At 47.4% G+C, this 17,010-nt stretch overlaps 1 long non-coding RNA gene across 4 annotated transcripts in view; it reads left to right on the forward strand.

The window, feature by feature from the left end:
* Positions 1-17,010, forward strand: part of LOC144119222 (uncharacterized) — an 88,289-nt gene that overhangs the window by 64,387 nt on the left and 6,892 nt on the right. For 3 of the 4 annotated variants that reach the window (XR_013312300.1, XR_013312302.1, XR_013312301.1), the window contains exons 2-3: positions 5,955-6,040; positions 9,139-9,315. This is a non-coding gene — a long non-coding RNA (uncharacterized LOC144119222). The remainder of the gene's footprint in view (positions 1-5,954; positions 6,041-9,138; positions 9,316-17,010) is intronic. The other variant, XR_013312299.1, reaches the window with a different exon arrangement.

Genomic DNA, 17,010 nt, shown 5'->3' on the forward strand with positions numbered 1-17,010 from the left:
GCAGGGGGATCACGGGTGCTTTTCTACTGCTGCTGAGCGTGAGAAGTGAAGGACCGGGCAAGCTCTCTGCATTCTTCGGCATAAGTTGCGGCTTGAGAAAGAGTTGTAAATTCGGAAGCATCAGGGCGGTAAGGTAGAATGGTGTCCATTGTGCAAGAAGGCTCACGGCCGTACAGTAGAAAGTATGGAGAGAATCCGGTGGAGGCTTGAGCAGCGGAGTTATAAGCCTATGTGACAAAAGGGAGAACGCGGTCCCAGTTACAATGGTCGGAAGCAACATACATGGCCAGCATGTCGTCGAGGGTGCGAATAAAACGCTCATCCATGCCATTTGTCTGGGAATGGTAGGCGGAGCTGGCGCGGTGAACAACGTTGCATTCTTGAAGGAGAGCTTCTACAACTTCTGAGAGGAAGGCCGGACCTCTATCACTGAGCAGCTCTTTGGGCGCACCATTTCGAAGAATGATGCGATGGAGAATGAAGGATGCAATGTCATGGGCTGTAGCGGATGGTAAAGGCGATGTTTCAGCGTAACATGTAAGGTGGTTGATGGCAACGATGATTCAGCGGTTCCCGGTTGATATGCTGGGAAGAGGGCCGTAGAGGTCGATGCCAACACGCTCGAAGGGCTGTACTGGGCAAGGCAGCGGCTGCATAGGAGCGGCGGGTCGGCGAGGTGGATGTTTTCGTCGCTGGCATGCGGTGCAGGACTGAACGAACTGGCGGACGTAACGGGCCATCCCACGCCAGTAGTACCGCTGTAGTAGACGGGTGAAACTCTTCAAGCATCCGGCATGGGCACACTGGAGATCATAGTGGTAGCAAAAGCAAATGAAGGAGCGCAGATGTGTCGGAACGACGAGAAGCCACTTGCGACCATCCGGGAGATAGTTGCGGAGGTAAAGGAGCTCGTCTCGGATGGCGAAATGGTAGGACTGACGACGGAGAGCAAGGGAAGGAGGTCAAGACGATTGGCCAGATAGGAGATCAAAAAGGCAAGTGATCGACGGGTCTTTTCGTTGCTCGGAAGCCATATCAGCGAACTCAAACTTCAAAGAAGGCAGGGCGGATATACAAGGCGCTGCCTCAGATGGTGCAGGAGAAGGTGAGATGGCATCAGCATCGACATGTTTGTGGCCGGAACGATAGATAACGCCCATGTCGTACTCTTGGAGTCGCAGAGTCCATCGCGCCAGTCGACCAGAGGGATCTTTCAAAGAGGACAGCCAGCAGAATGCGTGGTGATCGGGGACAACGTCAAAAGGGCGCCCGTACAGGTAGGGGCGAAATTTCACGATCGCCCAAAGGATGGCTAAACACTCCTTCTCGGTGGCTTCAGCTTTTGTGAGGGTCCGGCTAGCGTAAGCGACAACGTATTCGTCAAAGCCTTGCTTGCGTTGAGTGAGTACTGCACCGAGGCCGACGCCGCTGGCATCGGTGTGGAGTTTTGTCGGAGAACGAGGGTCGAAGTGACGCAGAATTGGTGGAGTGGTGAGGAGGCGACGGAGTGTCGTAAACGCTTCATCACAGGCTGGCGACCAGGCCGAATGGTCGTGGGTGGAAAGGAGCTTATTCAGGGGGTCGACGATAGTGGCAAAATTGCGGACAAAGCGGCGGAAGTAGGAGCAGAGGCCGACGCAGCTGCGGAGGTCTTTCACAGAAGTGGGCTTTGGAAATTCGGCCACAGCTCGCAACTTGGCCGGTTCCAGGAGAACGCCATCCGGTGAGCTCGGCAGCTCATCGAGAATGGTGAGCTGCCGAGCTCCGAAGCGGAACTTTTTCAAATTAAGTTGGAGGCCAGCGTCGGCCAGGCAGCGAAGAACAGTCTCGAGGCGCTGGAGGTGAGACGGAAAGTCCGGGGAAAAGATTACAACGTCGTCTAGATAACAAAGGCATGTGCGCCATTTGAGCCCTCGGAGTATGTTGTCCATCATGCGCTCGAATGTGGCGGATGCATTGCAGAGGCCGAAGGGCATGATATTAAATTCATAGAGCCCGTCGGATGTGAAGAATGCAGTTTTTGGGCGATCGGCCTCCGCCATCGGCACCTGCCAGTAACCGGAGCGCAAGTCCAACGAAGAAAAGAACTCAGAGCCCTGCAGGCAGTCAAGGGCATCGTCGATACGTCGGATAGGGTAAACGTCCTTGCGCGTACTCTTATTCAGACGACGGTAGTCCACGCAGAAACGGATGGAACCGTTTTTTTCTTGACCAGAACCGCTGGCGATGCGCACGAACTGTGCGACGGTTGTATCATGTGACGCTGGAGCATGTCGGTCTCCTGGGCGTCAATGATGCTGCGCTCAGCGGCTGACACGCGGTACGGACGTTGGCGCAAAGGGGCATGGGTTCCAGTGTCAATACAGTGGGTTACGGTGGTGGTGCGGCCCAAAGAAGGTTGCTGGTAGTCAAACGAAGCTTGAAAACGCTGCAGTACGGCTACAAGCTGGTCTCGTTGGGTAGACGTCAGGGTGGCGTCGACGGAACGGTGAAAAATATCTACAGACGACTGATTCGTGATGGGAAGAGGCGTAATGGCGCTGACGTGAAGGCCGGCCGCTCTATCGACGAGGGGGTATGCGGAGGCGGGATCGAGAACGACAACGCTACCAAGCGATTGGCCGCAGAGTAAAGTGGTAGGGCAGGAGAACGGGTTGGCCACATAAAGAGGGCTGGAGCCACGAACAATTGTCAGCATGCATGAGGCAGCAAAACAAACTTCTGGTCAGCGCATCGTAAGAAGGGGGTATAGAGCGCAGCACAAGAGGCATCAGCACTGAAGAGAAAGGTGGAACGTCTGTGTCCTCTTAGACGACCACAGTAGCGGCAGCAGCACTGGTTACGTCCAAGAGGGCGTCACTTTATGGCGACAAGTCAAGCTGAGCACGGGCGCAGTCAATAACGGTGTGATGTGAGGACAGGAAGTCCCAGCCAAGGATAACGTCGTGAGAGGAGCGGGCGAGGACGATGAACTCGATCGTGTAGGGAACGGTCCCGTTGAGCGGGCGGGCGGTGCAGGCGGCTAACGGTCGAATGTCCAGAGCGCTGGCCGTCAGGAGAGAAACGGGAGGAAGGGGCGTCGTCACTATTTTGAGTCTGCGACAGAGGGGATGTCTGAGAACTGAAACGGCTGCGCCAGAGTCAACAAGTGCTTCGACGGTGACTCCTTCAACGAAAACGGTAATAATATTGACAGGCGCAGAAACAGGTCTCGTGTGAGTCGCTGGTGACGTAGTTCTTGCCTCTGGAACTGCGGTGGTTAGTTTTCCGCGTGGACGGCGGGTTGGCGACAGAGCATTAGAGAACAGGAACGACGGCCAGGAGACGGCGAGCGTTGGGAGCGGGGATGGTAACTAGGAGAAGAAGAATCCGGAGGCGGCAAGTGTGACGCACGCGAGGACGACGGTGGAAGGTCGTACGTCGGCTCACGCCTATAATCGTAGGGACGGTGGTCACGACTGCGACACAAACGAGCCACGTGACCAGCGACGCCACAGGCGTAGCAAATAGGGCGGATGTCCTGTGTGCGCCAGGGGTTGAGTGGCTGCGGCTGTGATCGGGGGAGGGCAACCGGACGGGAAGGTGGGGTTGCAGGTCGCTGGGGTTCTAACTGCCGGGTAGGTGGCCTGTAGACAGGGCAGCAGGTGAGGGCCGCGACCGCACCACGGCATCGGCGTACGTCAAAGGAGCCGTGATCAGGGCTGGCTGAGAAGGAGGTGGCAGGACTTCAGCGACCGGCTCCTCGATAACACGCTGTAGGTTGGGAGTGAGCGACGGCGCAGGCATAGGTGGGCAGGTAGACAAAGATAGCTGGCATGCGACTTCCTCACGTACAAACTGCTGGATGCTCTGGAAGAGCGACTGTTGGTACAGAGTACCGTCCCCTGGGAGAGCCAAGCTGCAAAGTGCGGCCTCCTGAAAGCCTGCACGCCGGGTAGAGAGGCGCTGTTTGCGCAGCTCATCGAAGCTTTGGCAGTAGCCGATGACACCGGAGACAGTCTGGGGATCTTTGGCGACGAGCATCTGGAAGACATCATCCTCAATGCCTTTCATAATGTGTCTGATCTTGTCGGCCTCGCTTATAGAAGGGTTTACACGCTTGCAGAGGTCGACGACATCTTCTCTATAACTGGTGAAGTTTTCACCGGTTTGCTGGGCCCGACATCGCAAGCGTTGCTCGGCGCGAAGCTTTCGCACAGCGGGACGGCGAAAGACTTCTGTCAGACTGGTTTTTAGAGATGCCCAGCTTGAGATGTCAGCCTCGTGGTTTCGCAACCAGAGGTTGGCTACGTCGCTCAGATAAAAGATAACGTGGTGAGCTTGACACTATCGTCCCACTTGTTGTAGGCGCTTACGCGTTCATAGGAGGCCAACCAATCCTCCATATCCATGTCATCTGTGCCGCTGAAGATGGTCGGGTCACGCTGCCGCGCGGCGCCGGAACAGAAGACAGCCGACGGAAGCGGTGAATCAATTTGGGTGACGGTCTGACATTGCAGTGGTGCCAGTCAATGCGCGGGTGCGAAGCTCCAGGGCGAGGGATCGTTGGCACCTCCACCACTTGTAATAAGAACACAGCACACTACTAATACAGCACACACAGCACACCACAGCACACCACAGTAATAAGAGCACAGCACCGTAATAAGCAAAGTGTCACGAACAACTACCGAACAACTTCATTGTGTGCCGGCTCACTCTGGGAACCCTGGAAACGAGGCTGCCGATAAATTGACCGGAGGTCTGATTGACCCGAGGACAGTCTCGATCCAGGATTCTCGAGGTAGCGGGCGCACACCTTTGCGGAGCTCACGCAAATACCCCGTTTGGACCGTCGGACTTACCCTCCTCCCCAACCCTCTCTTACGCACTCCCAACAGATCCTCTTCAGACGCCTCCAGACCCGCTCTCTGTCATCCCTCAGCTTTTATCCCACTATTGCGGCACATCCCCTGCATGCTCCCTATGTGGTGACCCCCACGCCACACTCTCCCATATCCTTTTTGGCTGCCCTGCTGACCCTCCCCCGCGGGGACAGCACGTCATCTCGAGCTGGGAGGTCTGGGAGGTCCTGCTTATGTCTGCAGACCCGACATCGCAGCTTGCTGCGGTGACTCGGGCTGCCGACGTCATGTCCCGGCATGACCTACTTGATGCAGTGCGGGACCGCGCAGTGGCCCAGGGACACAGCTGGGTCTAAAACTCACTTGCTGAATAACGTTTTTCTGTCTGTCTGTCTGTCGTTGAGCGCCAGTCTCTGAAGATTCTAAAGCCCGTGTCCAATATTACAGAATTGAGAGTTCCGCCTTAAGGGTATGACGCGATAGATTTAATGGGCGAATACCCATGTATGCACAATTGGTCCTTCTCTGCTTATTATTCATTGATTCCTGGGAGTCCTCATAATACTACTCGCGCATTTGCACTGTGATTAAGCAAGGCGCCACTGCTCTGTGATGGCAGTTGCTCTTCCCGCGCAACCTTCCTGGACGAGTCAATAATTTAACTGCAACCTGCCATAGTGGCCAGTTTGCTCACAGTCCGGTGGGCAGGTAGTGATGACGCCACAAGCAGACGTGACCTGTGTGGCCTACCTAGGTTTCTTGTCCGGTGGCTTCTCTGGAGAAGAAAAATGTTACTTTACTGACGCCACGTGTAAACACATAGGCGGTGCCAAACATGACTGAAGAGCAGCCGAAAGTGAGGTAGCGGGTACGTAGCTTGGTTTCTGAGCCCAATTTTGCAGAATCAAATGCCTGCCAAGGCAGGGACATTTCAGTGGAGGTGCATTGCAAACACATCAGTATGCTCGCCAATGTCTGAGCACGTTAAGTGTCCCAGGTGGGCGAAATTGATACGGCGTGTTCCACAGCCTTTGTTTACCATTGTGACGTTAAACCCCGCACTCAATACCTCCTGTGTTGATTTCTTAATTGTTTCACGCCTTCAACCAGGTTGCCCCCACTGAATAGGATTATGCGGCTTCCAATCTGCGCAGCCCTACTCCTTGCTGCCAGCTCGCTGTGGTGCCGTGTCGAAGGTAAGCCTCATTTTCGACAATGGCTAACATAATATGTGTAATAACACGCAAACAAATTTGGGAAATTTAAGAAATATAAGGCAGTGTAATCGAAATACTGTAGGTAACGGTTCATTCTTCTGATGAAAAGCAAAATCTTTCTTTCATCATGTTTCCATCGATCGCATTTACAAGCTAAGGTTACCATATATAAAAACTAATAACGAACGTTTTTGACCGTAGCAAAAACGTTAGTAGAAAAAAATTCAAGACTGCCCTCAGGTGATGTCTGGGTACTTTTATCGTCATAGTGAAATCTGATATTTCAAGAAAAAATGGCGTTCATAAATTGTTTCCAGCTCAACAATGATTTTGTCCAGAATGTTTGGGTATCTGATGTGCGAATGTAGGTGCGTGGCACGAATTACCTTGCTTTTTCACTTCGTAAAACATAGGCGCAGATGCCTTACGACGAGGTTCGTCGCCTCGTCTTCTAGTTCCGCCACTGCGGCGACCCCTGCTGTTCTGAAGACTGTCGAAGCAAGAAGACACTTCCTGTTGAAGGCGTCGAGAGAACTTGCAGCACTCGAGAAAAGTGCAGCAGAGGGCCGGGCCAGAAACTAGCTGATGCCAGATGTATGCTTTTACCGTAACCTATGTATGCCTAGGGCAACTGTGCTCAAGTGTAAAATCTCGAGAACATTCTTGTTCCAATCTTCTATTAAACGAAAGCACAAATATTGAAGCAAAAGGATAAAGGGCATTAAATACACCAGAGAATAATCCTGCGAAATAAATATTCCGCTTCCATCAGCACCTTGCAGGACTGCGGAACTAATCGCTGGTTTGAGGCGAACTGTGTCAATGAAGGCGCGCCGGGAGGAGGATGTTACCGTGGTAATGCGTTTTAATCGAAACTGGCCAGTTATAGTTCCTGTTCTCTCACAAGAAGTCATGAAAAAAGCACATAAAAATGCGAACGACGGTTCGCAATTTGCTTGTTGTTATTATTGAGTGATTTTTTTTATTTAATGAGCAGATATTCTTGATTTCAGTGTGAAAGATTGGAATGTATGCTGTGGAACGCATGTGGTTGAAGGGTCAAGGATAATTTCCACTCTTCTGGGCCTTTAAAGGAGAACTTGATGCGAAGTAAACGCCAGTTTTTCTATCTCGCATCCTTCAGTATGTGGCCCCCGTGCAGCGACTGTGAGTCACACAGAACGAATTCAAAAGCTTTATAATTAGCTCTGTGTCCCTGTGCTTCTGTCGGCCTTCTTTCGCGCGTGCTTGGTAATTGGCAAGATTCCTTATGAACCGACCGAAATTTCAAGTATTATGTCGACTGTGCAATGCAGCAATTAAGTCGTGGTCTCATGAATTTTCGCATCCTGATTTTCACCTGCCCATGATAAGATAGCGTCCCAAAATAGATTTTAACAATAAGTAAGCTTGATTAGAAGTTAATTTTTACATAAAGCACGATAGCCTGGTATCTTGATAAACCAAAAAAGAGTAATCTGTAGCATAAATACAGCCGTAGCTTTATAGTTCCCAGTTTTGTGTTCAACCAAGTGCAAGAACGAAAACTGTTCAAACTTAACAGTTCATGTCGGAGCCGATACTAAGCAGAACTGAAGCCTGAAAGGAAGCGGCAACTTTTTAGCGAGGCACGTTTAACGACATCACGATCAAAACTGTTGTTTACTTCTTTCGGGCCTAGAAATTTCGCGACTCGCTTGCAGGATGTGCACTAGTGTCATTCCTGATGTTTTAGCCTTACATAAACTCAGTTAGCAGCTGTGATTCTGGCACGGACACAGCCATAAAGTTCGCCAATGCTATAAAGCAATAAAAATGTTAATATTGATTTAGATACATGAAACTTTCTGTAAGACGGCGCTCGCAGCCAAGTACGCCGTTCATCGATGCACCTCAGGAGGAGGTCAGCACCATCACTGCTGTCAACGGCGCCCAACATATAGTATTTATTGCAAGCTTAAAAGATGTAGACAAGCAGGATTTTTCCGATAACCCATTAAAATCATCTCTGGATAAATTATTTGTTTGATAAATTGAGTATTACCGAGAGTCATTTGAAGCGCAATCGCTTACGTAGTGTGTACGAGTACGTTCGCGTTGACAGAGAAATTGTAACTGTCCAGAAAAATCCTATAGTATGGTAGGGGCATTTCGATTCCAATTTACCGATCTACCGGTTGTGAGGGAGAGAACCTTGCTCGTTTAGACAAATCGAGAGTGCCATTGTTCATAATGCAAGCACACAAAGCAGTTCTGCTCAACAATTTCGTCGTGAAGAAGTTGGCCAGAGAGGATTTTCATTCTGCCTGGGCGCCTTTATTCGACTTTATACGCTCATAGCTTGATATACTCATGCGTGAGTTCACCGCAGCGGTGGCCAAGTGGTTGAGCATCCGCCTCGTATGCGGGAGGTGCGGGGTTCGATCCCCAGTGCCGCCGGGTACCCACCGGTGATACAATGGGTACAAGCTTTCCCCTGGTCTGGTGCTCGGCTTATTTTAGGGTGAAATGCTTGGGAAATGGGTCTTTGACCCCACCTTGAGAAAAAGCAAAATACCTTGTGACATGGCGCTCTTTGGCCATAGCTGCCCCTGCATTTCAGTATGGAACTCATAATGCGTGAGTTCCACAGTAAAATTGCAAATGTTGTTCGCTTGGTGATATTATTCTTCAGAAGTCCATTTTTATCAATTTCTACTTTCTCACGTGACCAAGGCTTCCACAGAACAAAAAGTAAGGATTTTTAAATCACCAGTATGAAGGGGACTTCTTCATTGATGCCGATTGATTTCGGCACACTTAAAAGTGGATTTCTTCTTCCGCGGCGTACGTTAATTTTGGTTTGGGCGCACCACCACAGGTCATTTGTGCAGTGAATGCGCCGTTACTGCTGTCTTCCTCACTTATTTCCAATAAACAATCCTGCCAGACGCGTGCAGTAACCTTCACTCTAAACACCAATGCGCAGGTTTGTACAATCTGCGGTCAGCGGCTTGTACCGAGCCGCCGTGAACTGTCGTCCCATTTTTTACTGCCTATCACAGAATGACTTTTGCTTTGCTTCTTCTTTACCACAGCATGCCGCCATGATGAAAAATGGTCCTTCTGCCCTCGTGAGGGGACCCCCAACGACGACTTGTGCCCAGGCTTGTGGACGAGGACGTGCGCCTGGCTAAGTATACAATGCGGATGCCTAAAGGGAACATACCGACACGATAACGGGAGTTGTGTGCCTCGCAATCAATGTTATACAAGTATGCACCTAACCTTATCAGTTTATTTCCTTCAGTAGCTCTTCAGAAACGTGGCAACGAGGAAATACGCAGCAGAAAATGGCCCATAAATTTGAGCATGTATGCACGCCCGTTGGCGTAGATTTTGGATGAACGATAGTTAAACTTGGCCAAAATGAAAAATTGTTGATAAATGCTGGATTCTCTGTAGTGTTACTGTGGCTATTACGCTCTCAACATTTTTTGGTGCCAGGGGAAAATGACGTTCGCATTAAGTTCTTTCTCAACTGGGGGCTGGGACAATTCTCAAGAGCTTTGTTGTAACAGTTGAGGTAAAACTCCAATATTTTTCCACGCGACCAAAGTGGTTTCTGTTTTTTTATGCCCTTACTATTTGGTCTCTCATCGGGGTCAGCAGCTTATGAAAAATAAGGAAGCAGTCATAGACATTAATTACAGAGCAGAAAATAAACACAGATGCTTTTGTGCGCCTGTTGGTTTTTAACGCAATAGGCTTTCGTTCTGCGTAAAATCCAGCGTCGTCGCCGTCATCGGCGGCAACAATGCTGGGCTCGAAAAAGCAGGTAGCCTACCAGCCACTTCGGTGACGTGATCTTGTGGCGGCATCAAAACTTGCTGACCCTGGCAACTGGCCCAACGGATCGTGAACGAACGGCTCGCCGTGGCAGATGGCAGTTTAATTGAAGATCGGTCGGGAGAGGTTGGTCAGGAAACCTGGGCCTCAGAAACCCCACCGGTTTCTGGTATTGAAACAGCCCCCTGGCTGGGCAGCGGCGTATGGCTTAAAAACTGCACCACGGCGGCAGGAGCAGCATGAAGACTCCCAGCGATCAATGAATCTAGGTTGCAGAATGACCAATTGAACAAATATGGGCATAAACCCAACAACGCTATCTCGTCATACTCTTTAGACGGAGCTTAAGAGTCCCTCCTCCTCCCCAGCTGTTTTTAATCCGTTCGTCGGCTTTATAACCTCAGCACGTTTCTAGGTTTGTTCCTTTCCTGTTTCCTCGTCGCGTACTCACCAACGCGTGGACGCCCATTGGCAGACTTGATTTCCGGCACAATTTCCGGCACATCCGGCCTTCTTGTGTGTGGTCTGTCGTTTATACTGCCCTGCTTCTTACCGTTGTCTTCTCCCTTAACGGGATACATCCCGCAACATGAAATTCTTGTGAAGTTTATTTTAGCTACTGCAAACGTCCTTTCTTGTTGAACTTCTGCAAACGGACACGACCCACACATGTGTTCCTCACCTGCCACCCAATTCTCTCCACACCTGGAAAGGATCTGCGCAACACTATTTTCTACGCTTAGTTTCAAGTCGAATGGAGCTGCATTGCTTGTTTATTTGAAAACGAAATGGACCTAAAAATGTCTCTTCGATATGCTTTTCGTTTGTCACACAACTTTTGCTATTTGTTAGCAGGTCAGTAGTTTATTTTTTTTACATACCTTTAAGGGCTCTAAGCATTTCAGAAAGAAGTGGAGTTGTATTCCATACTTTTACAGTAAATATGGAACAAAAAAAAAGTACCACGGGCGGCGTTCGTGAAAAAGGCGCCGTAAAGGATTGGCGACTGTGGAGGCAGGCAGGCAGCTGGATTCCATGCTTGTTTTTGATGGAACAATGATGCTGTTAATGCGACAAGTTGGAGTGTTAACTTACTGTTTATGATAAATTATAGAAAATGTACATGAATGTGGTGCACAGATGTTTGTTTAGAAAGGAATAAAGCTATAGTATTTTATGAAACAAACAGACACGGCAGCACTCTCGGTGGGGTACGGATGGTCAGACAGGTGGACTACGTTTAGCGTAGACGGGATGGTGGATGAACGCGAATAATTAGAACGCATAAAATGACCAACATTGCTCTGGGAAGTTATGTGATCAATGTGAACAAAGTGCCATATAACACGGGCATATTCTAATTTGGACGAGCCAGTATAACTTATTAAGTAAGATTACGTAAAATCTACGCTGACGAAAAGGTAAATCTTAAATCATCCTATGTTCTGTTAGCTTAATTAGGGACATATTTAACATTATTGTCGAAGAAAGAATATTAGAGATGGGAAAACCGAAATATTTTAGAAGAGCTAACAGGCGACAAACAATGGCGTAATAGGCTGCCGTGGTGGCTCAGTGGTTATGGCGCTCGGGTGCTGACCCGAAAGACGCGGGTTCGATCTCGGCCGCGGCTGTCGAATTTTGGTGCAGGCGAAATTCTAGACGTCCGTGTGCTGTGCGACGTCAGTGCACATTAAAGAACCCCAGGTGGTCTAAATTTCCGGAGCCTTTCACTACGGCGTCCCTCACAGCCTGAATCGCTTTTGGACGTTAAACCCGATAACATGTTTCGAACGTGTGCTCGTTAGAAGTTATATAATTGGTTCGATTTATTTATTTGTCGCTTTATTTATTTGTGCAACGAAGTTGCGGATAAAATTACAACGCAGCATAATTTAACATCATTTAACAACAGAAAAAATATTACAGCAATGAAACATAGTTTTCGTTCATCATTGTGGACACGACTGATTGGAGCAACTTAATCCACTCAGTTATTGGCTCCTGGAAAAACTGCTTTTGTAATAAATATCTTTTGCTTTTTATTTCTTGTACTTTGTAAGTGTGGTCCCTTACTTCTAAATTGTGGTCTGGAGGGAACAAATAGAGTGAAAAATGTTATGAGGGAATTTGTATAAGTTGGTATCTGCGTTTGTGAAGTCTGTCTCATTCTTACGAATTCTTCGCTAATGATACACTGAGATTGCTGATGTAGTTATTCAAAACAAAATGGAATGCTCAATTTTTAAAAATAATATCAGCACCAGTTTTACATTTAGTGTTCCACACCGTACATGTGTACTCTTGTATAGGCTTTATATTGATTTTATGTAGCAACTGTTTAGTTTTTAAAGGGAAATACTTGGTTTTTCGGCGCGGAAAGCCCGAAACACGACATGTTTTTGCAGTTATGCAGTTAACATGCCTGTGCCAAAATTGTTCAATGAATAAATAGACCTCAAGATATTTGTATTCAGAATTGGACAAGGAATTTAAAGTACCAATGCTATAGTGAAAATTATGGGGCGAATTTTTTTTAACAGATATGAACACGTTTTTGGAGATTAATATTCAAACCCCGTTTTCCACCCCAGTCAACAATCCTTCCAACGTCACACTGCAAAGCATCGCATTCAGCAGCATTGGCAACAGTTCTGTATAAAACACACTCATTAGCGGATAGTCTCCAAGATGACAACCAGTAAAAATGTCATTTATGATGGTTAGAAACAGCAGCGGCCCCAGAACAGACCCTCGGAGAACATTAGAAATCACAACAGCTTCGTCAGAAATTTGACCACCAACCACCACTCTTAGAGTTCTTATATAAAAGTATGTTTTGGTCGATGCTATTGTTTTACTGTAAATGTGGTAAGATATTTTTTAACAATCAAGCATTAAATACAACGTCAAACGCCTGTTTAAATTGAGAAACAAGCAATCAAAAGAAAATCTTGTTTACAGTGAACAAGCAGTATCATAAACGAGTTCAGATAAATGTGGGGCTCAGGAAAATTCACTACAGAAGACATGCTGCTTAAAATTGATTAAAGAAAACCTGTGAAGATGATGTGCAATATTTCTAAATAAAAATGCATGCCCTATAACCTTGCAAACTTCACTTGTGAGAGATACCGGGTGAAAATTTGACGCAAAATTATAGGGCCCCGGTTTATGAATATGCACAACGTGAGCCATTTTTCATTCAAGGAGAAAATCATTGTCTTCATTTTATTTTAAAAAATAAGATAAAGATATTTTTCCAGTGAGCCTCCACAATACGAAAGCAACGCATTTGATAATCCGTCAGGTCCGGGACCTTGGAAAATTGCAGTCTTTTTAAGTAAAAACATAATGCCTCACTGGCCAAAAATGTCATCCACAGGCTCAACGCAGCATACACTAAGCTATGCAGTGTCAAGGAAGCCAACATGACAAGAAAACACAGAGCTAAGGAATGCACTCGAGCCATTTGCTTTGCAGAGATTGTCACAAACTTCAAGACCGTCATGTAGAAGCGGCAGGATAGGCAGGTCATCCTTTCCATTTCGTTTAAAAACGTGCCGTAATTTTTCTGGCATTTTCGAGTACTGGAGTGAAAGGAAGAAAATATACATTCTTTGCTTGAGCCGCCAATATTTTCGGTTATTTTGTCAATTCGCTGAAGCATATCTCTACGTCTCTGTGAAAGATTCCTTCTAAAAGCTATCTATGATTGTTTTCTTTGGATAGCTTTAACTTACGCCTCTTCGTAAAACCAGGGCTGACTTCTGCTCCTCTGTTAAAAAGAAAATATTTGAGCCATTTTTTCAATATTTAGGCGAAATATTTGGATTCACGGTAATTCCGGAGAAAAAAAAATGAGAAGCTCGCATACAATCAACGAATATGCTGCCTGTGTCACGTTCCAGATCTGGGTTTTAAAGAAGCTATTAGTAAAACAAAGAAGCTTAATTCTGCAAGAAACTAATAATCTGCAGTCATTCTGTGCGTTGTTAAAGAAAGAAATGGATTCGATAAAATCAATAGTATGCGAATGAATTATGTACTCAAGTATTTTACTTCGAACAAGTTAATAGCATGGACCGGTAATTACTTAAGTATAGATGTCACCCGAATTCTGAACTAGAATCGCCTTTTCCACCTTCCAATATTTCGGCAAGCCAGAAAACTGTAATGACTGTGCAGAATTTTTTAATAGAATTATGCAGCAATACACTTCATTGTACATTACTATATTTTGCTCAGTAGAATTTGGGTCCAAACAAAAAGAACAATTATATCGCTTTTTAGTTTTCAAGCCCCAACCGTCTGTGCAAAGACAGGACCCACAGGCTACAAATTTGCGTTTGACAAAACTGGAACCACCGCGGAAATAAATTGGTGACTGAGGACTAAACAGTGTCCTTCAATATATCACAGCGCCCGTGAGGTGGCACACGTGCATCACACTGAATTAGCTAGAGCAGTTCGTTTTTAGTACCAATCACAACAGACCCTGGATTGGAACCGACCCTATTTATTGGTTACTTGGCAATGGTGGTCCAATAAAGCTCATTTAGTATGCACATTCACAACCCGTAAGCTTTCAGTTTTATTACCGCGCATTTCTCCGTGGCTAATTTGTGGTAGAGCGGTCCAGCTAGGGGTGTAGTAGGGGTTGGACTGGCATCCTCAGAGCATGCGGCATATATTAGCAACCTGTCCACACTGTGGAAACTGCGGGGTGTGTTGTGTCGGGAACCACTGGTTAGTTTAGATGATATAAGAGAAGTATATGTCTGTAGGCGTCGGAGTGTGTATTTGATGGCCTTCATCAGTGTTTTGTACGGCGTGGGGTATGTTTGCCTAGCTTTTCTAAATGCGCCGAATAGTCTGTATATCACATTTTAGGCAACTAAGCGCCTACACTCTGCGCTGTCACCTTGGGGAGACGCCTGATAAAGAAGAGCTGGCGCACGCCTGTGAGCAGTTTCGTTTCTTCCTGGTGGTTCCTTATGACCCGGGAGTCGAATGACTGTCGGAGGGGGAGGAGGGTGCTTAGTGAAAAGTCCTACGGTGTTGCTCGTCCCTGCGACCGGGTGGCCACCCCCGTGCAGGCGGTGTATTGCCAGTTGGTAAGGACGCGCACGGCGGTAACGGGTCGCCAAACGCCGGTGTTCTTTTTATTAGGCTGATTTAGAAAAGTGTATGTACGCCTACGTACGCTAAACACAAGCATTTTGCGGCATGTTTCGCTGTTTGCGACATCAGCAATTTTCTAGTGGGATGAAACATAAGTCTGCAGTTACGCTTCAGGCACAATCAGGAGAGCAACAAAGAATTCCTCCACTACGAAAAAGAAGGCGGCTGTTTAAACATTTCTTGCTACCTAAACAAAAACCTTATCAGAAGAAGAAATTTATAACGTCTACAATTTTGATACCTGACCTGTTTAATAGTCAAATATTAACACGCTCGTTTCGTTTACCGTTGCGATTGGTCAGCGGTGTAATACAGAACGCCGCGGACTGTGGCCAGTGTTACCAACTGCTGATTTTTTTAAAGTTGCATCCATCTATTACTGAGCGTATGCAAACAGAGATGGAGTGATATTGGATTGGATTAAATTGGGTGTTATAGCCTAGGGGCTTCATCTCGTTTTTGAACCGAGAATCACTTGCCTAGAAAGGCCAGGACCATCGCTCCTAACAAAAATACAGCAAGTTTATCGCTCATACGTTCCGTTATAGGCCAGACGACGAGAAGCGAAAGACGGATGGCCGATTTATGGCAAGTGAACATACTCTGAAACGCAGAAACAACGACGAATTCACTCCGAAGTTAATGATCCTTCTTCAGCAATGTTAGAAAAGATCTTTTAGCGTACTCAAGAGCCACACGCTACATTTGGGAAATAGCGTCAGAAGCGCGAGCGTAGGGTAAGGCCCGATATGAAATAGCGTTTCGCGCATGCGCACTAACCAGTACACTATCATTCATCATATGTCTGCGTACGCTATACTAAAACTGCTTATTATTTACTCATAAGCAAAGGCGCTGCAGCAGACACGCACAGGATGGATACTTCGACGTTCCTGTGAAACGCATCGATCGATTATGACATTCGGCTGATGTAATTGTAAACGCACTGCGTGTGCAGAAACGCAGAGTCACCGGCGCCAAGATCCTACCTGTGAAAGCTGCCGAAGGAGAAGCGCACCGCTGACGTCTGCAATGTCTAGCTGTGAAATGCTGTTTAATATGGTTTGTGGTTTATAAGGATTTAAAGTCCCATAGCTCCTCAGGTTATGAGGGAAGCTGTAGTGAAGGGCTCCGTAAATTTCGACTACCTGCGGTTCTTTAGCGTGAACTGACATCGCACAGTACACGGGCCTTTATTATTAAGACTCCATCGAAATTTGATCGCCGCGGCCAGGATCGAACCCGCGTCTTTAGGTTCAGCAGCCCAGTGCCATAACCCCTCAGCCACCGTAGAGGCTCCTCTTTAATACTTCTGGTTGCTTTAAAATACACAACTGGTTAAACGTCTTCACTGAACTACAGAAATCGCGCATACGAGCGGTGTTCCAATAACGTGTTCCTGAATGTCTCAATCATGCAGATTATTTATTGTCTTCAAAAGGATGAGATACTGCGCCTATACGCGGCCGATTTCCGTGAAATCTGTTAATTGGAGACATGGCTGCGCAATATACTGTTCGAAACTAGACAAGAAAGCCTAAGAGAAGCTAGGAATTGGCCGGAATGTATGAACTCGTTATAATTGGCTTACGAGGTTGAGATTGTGGCAAGCTACCAGTGGGATAGGCCTTGCGGCTTCTGCCATCAGTTCCTGTAGCGTAGCGACACTTAAATGCTTACTAAGGTCCACAAATCAGGCACACACCTGATACCTGTGGGATCTACACAGCTATAAACACATTCACCGGTAGAAGTCATTAGTGAACTTCTGCTGTCACCATCTGGAGTCGAAATCCGAGCCCTGTGGGAACTTTAAGAGAAGGCGTGAAGCCTCCTTTCTATGTGACTGTTTTCTGCGCGGGTAGACAATGTCCTGAGGGGAACTGTGAGGGACTCCTCTATTCTTGAGGTAAGCGAGCAACACACACCTTTTCGCT

The sequence above is a fragment of the Amblyomma americanum genome, chromosome 2 (assembly GCF_052857255.1).
Source record: "Amblyomma americanum isolate KBUSLIRL-KWMA chromosome 2, ASM5285725v1, whole genome shotgun sequence".
Lineage (NCBI taxonomy): Eukaryota > Metazoa > Arthropoda > Arachnida > Ixodida > Ixodidae > Amblyomma > Amblyomma americanum.